A 6,000-nucleotide genomic window follows, 5' to 3' on the forward strand; every position below is an offset into this window, starting at 1 on the left:
TCACGTGCAGGTTCTTCTGCGAACGTGTTTTCAGTTCTTCTGGGTAAATACCAAGGAGCATCCTTACTGCGTCATATGGGAAAAGTATACTGAGTTTTGTAAGAAACTGCCGACTGCCTTCCAAAGTGGCTGAACCATTTTGCATTCCCACCAGAAGTGAATGAGAGCTCCTGTTTCCTGACACACCTCACCAGAATTCGTTGCTGTCATATTTTTTTAAAACTTTTATCATGCTAGTAAGTATTTGGTGGTATCCCACTGTTATTTTAATTTGCATTCCCTAATGACATGAGGTTGAGCATCTTCTCATGTGCTTTTTGTTTGTTTGTTTGTTTTCCATCTATAGCTCTTCTTTGTTGAGGCCTCTGTTTGGATCTGTGCAGATCTTTGGCCCATTTTTAACTTAGGTTGTTGGTATTTTTGTGGTTGAGTTTTAAGAGTTCTTTGTGTATTTTTCGTAACAGTCCTCCATCAGGCATGTCTGTTACCAGTAATTTTCTCCCAGTCTGCGGCTTGTCCTGTTCACTTGAACACACAACAGTGTCTGTTCCAGGTCACAGGGACATAGAAAGTATATTTGAGACCGTTGCTCCCTTGGAAGTTGCTTTCATTCTTATTTTGGGGAAAAAAGAAATCTATTTCCTGGATGCAGAAAGAACGCCAGTGTTCTTTTTATGGGCTGCTATTGAAGCTCCTAAATGGATCATGGAGTAATCAACACTCCAGAGAACTGGGACACTTGGGAAACTTGCTTGGATGTTGTTTTATGTGGGGAGAGTTTCCCAATAAACCAGAGACTGGTGGCTTAGGTATTGAAACCCTGACTTATTGGGGAAGACAAAGCATCGCCAGTATCCTGAGAAATATCAGTGACTGATGTTTCTGCGTTCCCTCACGTTCCACGTTCACCGGCCTCACCTCGAGTGATGGTTGTGAGGTGGTGACAATTTACACAAGTAAAAGGCAATATGGCAATTGGGCCAAGAGAAAAGAAGTTTTTATTATATGTTTCAGGCATCTACAGAAGAACCTGCACATAAATGTTTAGGCAGCTTTTTCGTCACTGTGACCAACAGAGCTGACAAGAAAAATTTTTAGAGGAGGAAAAGTTTGTCACTCCTGGTTTCAGAGGTATCAGTCCTTAGATAGTTGACTCCATTGCTCGGCACCTGGTGGGGGGAGGCAGGACATCATGGCAGAAGGATGTGCAGGAACATGGCACCAGGAAGCAGAGAGAGCAGGCAGTGACCAGAAAAAGGGCACAATTCTGTCTCCATCCAGGAAGATCTACTTATTCAGCTCCACTCTCCAGGGGCCAAATACATACCCGAAAGGCACATCTCCACTGACTCACCTCCTCCAGCCACACCCCACCTGCCTTCAGTCCCCATTAGGGAGGTGAATGCACTGATTAGATTAAGGCTCTCATAATCCAATCATTCCGCCTCTAAGCTTTCTTCATTTTCTTGCACATGAACTTTTGGGGAACACCTAGTATCTATTCCATAACATTATATTTATCTGGATTTTTACATTTTTAAATACTTAAAAATATGTAACAGAAGGGGCTCATTTCTAAACAGCATAGAGTCACAGGGAGTAAAACTCATGTGACTTCACATTTTGGAGTCTGTGGCATTTGCTGGTATGGAAATACATGTCAACATTATTAACGTATCATTCTTATTAACGTGACATCTTAAACTTCAATAATATTAAACAGAACTCTTTCAGCATGTCTACTCATAAATTTAAAAACAGGGCCTTAGCCCAGTGCAGTGGTGTATGCCTGTAATCCCAGCAGCTGGAGAGGCTGAGACAGGAGAATTGCAAGTTCAAAGTCAGCCTCAGCAATGGCAAGGCACTAAGTAACTCAGTGAGACCCTGTGCCTGAATAAAATACAAAATAGGGCTGGGGATGTGGCTCAGTGGTTGAGTGCCTCTGAGTTCAATACCTGGTACACCCCCTCCAAAAAAAAAAAAAAAAAAACCCACAAGGTCCTAAACCCAGTGTGAATTGGATACCAGCTCTCTCCAGTTTGCATGAGCCATGTCAACCCTCATTGGCAAGTGCTAGGAGTCAAGTTGGAGTGTGAGGTCTGACCTTGAATCTGAAATGAAAGGGAAGCTCAAACACTTAGCTGAGCAGAAGAACAAACACTAGGGAGACAGGATTGTTAGAACTGACAATGAGCTGGATCCAATATCAAGGCCATTCACTCCCAATGCTGTGTCCAAAGAGGAAGAAACAGTCCAGACACCCAAACGTCCCATTCCTCAGAGAGGGCCGGAGAACCCTGAGAGACAGCAGGCAGTGACCAGAAAAAGGGCACAATTCTGTCTCCATCCAGGAAGATCTGCTTATTCAGTGGACCAGCAGCAAGTCCCTTTCCTTGGTGAGACTGATATAAATGTTCTCCAGAATTTCCCAAGCTGCCAGGTTTCCAACCAAGTTGGATAAAGCAGGAGTTGCCCAGTGCTGAGTCTAGGAGAGCCCTACACTGTGTGAAGACCCCTGTTGCAGGACCTCTGCAAGCCTGGGGTCCGTCCCGGCTGTGTGGTTAGTTATACGACCTTGGGCCACTTATTTAAACATTGTGAAACATTAAACATTGGTTTCTTCATTTATAAAACTGGAAGAATAATTGCTGAGACTCGGTTCTGTTGCAAAGATGAGTGACCATTTTACATCAAATACTTGGCCTGTAGTATAGGAACTCAATAAATGTTAAGTAATTAAAAAAATCATTCAGACTTTATTTATGCCTTTAATGACTCCACTGTAAGAAAGGCCCAGGTGCACTCTCTATATACTTCTGCTTATGCTGCTTTTGTTGAAAATCAAATATGGTGTCAACTAGGATGCTTTCAGTTGCAAGTATCAAAACTGCCAACTCAAACTAGCTTAAAAAAATAAAGTGAACTTATTGGTTCACATAACTGGAAAATCCCATGAAAAAAGTCAGCTTCAGGAGAAGCTTGACCCAGCAGGTCCATGATGTGCTATTGGTTGACCTGGTTTCTTTTCTCTTTTCTTTTAAGGGATGGGGTCTTACTATATTACCCTGATTAGCCTCAAACTTCTGGGCTCAAGTGATCCTCCTGCCTCAGCCTCCCAAGTAGCTGGGACAATAGGTGCCGCCCCACCTGGCTCAGACTTGGTTTCTTTTGATTTCTGCTCTGTTACTGTGGTATCAGCTTTATTCCAAGTCTGGTTTCCTTTGTTGTTGCAAGATGGTTGTCAGCAGATGTCTGGGTCCATGTCTGTTAGAATTTAGTTTACTCTGCCTGACTGAAAACCCACTATGATAGTGGTTATAACAAGACAAGTATTTTTCTCCCCATATAAAAGAAATCTGGAGATAGGTGGTCTAGGGCTAGTATAGTGCCTTCACCCTGTTATGGACTCAGATGTCCATAACACAATGCTCCATATCTTAAGGCGTTTCTCCCTTTCTCAAGGTCACCTCCAAGTCCAAATGACTGCTGGAGTTCCAGCCATTACATCTACATTCTGGTCAGGAGGAAGGGGCAGAAGAAAGGCTTGCTTCCTCTTTTTTAAGAAGATTCATTGTATACCACACAATCTGGCACCTGACATCCCATTGGCTGGTACTTAGTCACACAGGGTAGTTGGAAGAGAGGCTGGGAGACAGAATCTTTTGCTGGGCTCAAATTGCCCAGTTAGAAATTGAATTATTCTTATGCACCCAAAGAGAGGACATTTGAAGGCAACCAGTTGTTGCCACTCAGTCATGTGTTTCCTTGGGAGGGAAGAGACGCTTTTCAAAACATACAAACAAATAAATAAAGCCAAAAAATTCATCTACATCTGATTGGCTCATGTGGCGTCTGGCAGAACCCATGGTGGGGGGGGGGGATGGTGGTCGCTGATTGGTCTAGCACTTTAGCACCCTCTCCTGGATGGAGGGCAGGATTGGTTCCCCTGGTACATCCCTGGGATATTTACGGATCTGGCAGGATGACAGAAGGAGTCAATTGTCAATACAAAATTCCCCTTTCCACCTCCAGACTTCTTTTCAACATGCTAAGCAATTCTAAGACTTAAAATTCTTTTTTTTTTTTTTTAAGGACGGCAAAATTTTAAGATCTTTCATAAAGTTCCCTGTAGAAAACTCTGTCCCAGGGCAAGTACTCAGCTGGTTTTCCCATGGGAAGACTTAACATTCTTGATAAAAGTCTGGAATTTTAGATCCCTTCTGTATCTCTGTGGATGTGCTCTGAATATCTGATCTTTCCCGACTGGGCACAATAATGATAGCAACAGATCCCTAAACATCGCTGAACTTTATTTTCCCCATCTGTAAAATGGTCAGGGTCATAGTGGCTACCTTTTTCTTTCTCCAAAGATTACATGGGATGACACATGTATGCCTGGCACAGTATTAACAAAGCCAAAGTCACTGACGTGGCAATATCTCCTGATTCGTGAATCTTAGTTCTGTTTTTATTTTCCTGGGTGTGTCTTGCTTCTTTCTTTACCTGGAGCCCCCGAATCCTCTTCTTGCTCTCCTAGCTTCTGTTTCTGTGGGTCTTATTTTTCTCCTTTTAGAAATTCCTCTTAATAGATGCCCCTGAACTCGTCTCTGTTTTCCCAAGGTGGTTTTCAGAGCCCAAGGTGTGACAAGAAGAGAAAATGATTTAGGAGGGCTAAGAGTGGACCAGGAGCTGCAGGGAGCAGCCAAGTGGGGCCCCTTCCAGAGAGCGGAGCCCCAGGCCTTGTGTGTGTGTGTGTGTGTGTGTGTGTGTGTGTGTGTGGTCTGTTTATTTATATCAGAGACTAATGTTTATACACAGTAGTTGTGTTCATCCCAACCAACTCATACGTGCATGGAAATCGATTTCAGTTCTTGATCCCCGTTTCCTTCTGTCTTACCCCCTCCCTTCTCCTTCCTCTGCTAGGCTTCCTTTCTCTCCTCTGTTAATTTATATTTGTTTGGTTCTTCACGTGACCTTTTTTTGTTGTTCTTTCAGATATACATGACAGTAGAGTATTTTGACACATTATGTATACTTGGAGTATTACTTATTGCTAATTAGGATCCCTTCTTGTGGTTGTGCATGATGTGGAGTTTCAATGGTTGTTTTCATATATGAACATAGGAAAGTTATGTCCTATTTATTTTATTGCCTTTCCTATTCCTATTCCCCTTGGAAGAATGTTTTCTGTTTGTTCATGTGAATCTTGTTTTTTTTTTTTCTTTTTTGTGGTGCTGGGGATTGAACCCAGGGCCTTGTGCATGCTGTATTCTTAGCCCCTGTTCACGTGAATTTACATGAGAAACACACCTTCCGTCAGGAGGCTGAGGAGCTCCTTTGTCTACACGAAGCTTAGAATTGAGCAGTTTGTTCTCAGTCTGAGTTGCTGCGAAACCTGCCCAACTGGTCTCAGGTGGTTTTCACTCACTGTCCTCCCTCCTGCTTCCTGCCTTTCCTTCTTGCTTCCATAAGGATGGAGAGGCTGGGAGGATGTGTACTCAGTTCCCTTGAAAAGAGCTACTCAGGGAATCCCTGCCTTTGCCCATCCCAGAGGAGACCAAGGTTCCCCAGGGTACTGCTGGAGTTCTGTCTTGGTAACCAAGGAGGAGATAATAGCTTCCATGAATTGCCCGCCACTATAAGCACTTTGTATGTTTGATGATGATGATGATGATGATAATAATAATAGCAGCTAATGATTAATATGGTGCTTAGTTGGCACAGGGCATTGTTTAAATTATTTTGTACCTATGAATTTGTTTTATTCCCTCATACTCATCTGAAATAGTAACTACCATCGCTCCCATCTTACAGCTGAAGATCTGGGCTCAGAAAAGTTCCGTCACTAGCTCAGGGTGGCCCCACCGGTATCGGAGTCTGAAGTCACACAGATGGCTTGGCACTGTGCTCCTCAGCAGTATTCCAAGCCATCTCTCCAGGAGGAGGTTTTACCCATTTTACAGATGAGACCGAGGCCCACGGAGAGAAGGTAATCCTGGA

This window comes from Ictidomys tridecemlineatus, chromosome 2 (assembly GCF_052094955.1).
Source record: "Ictidomys tridecemlineatus isolate mIctTri1 chromosome 2, mIctTri1.hap1, whole genome shotgun sequence".
NCBI classification, from domain to species: Eukaryota; Metazoa; Chordata; class Mammalia; order Rodentia; family Sciuridae; genus Ictidomys; species Ictidomys tridecemlineatus.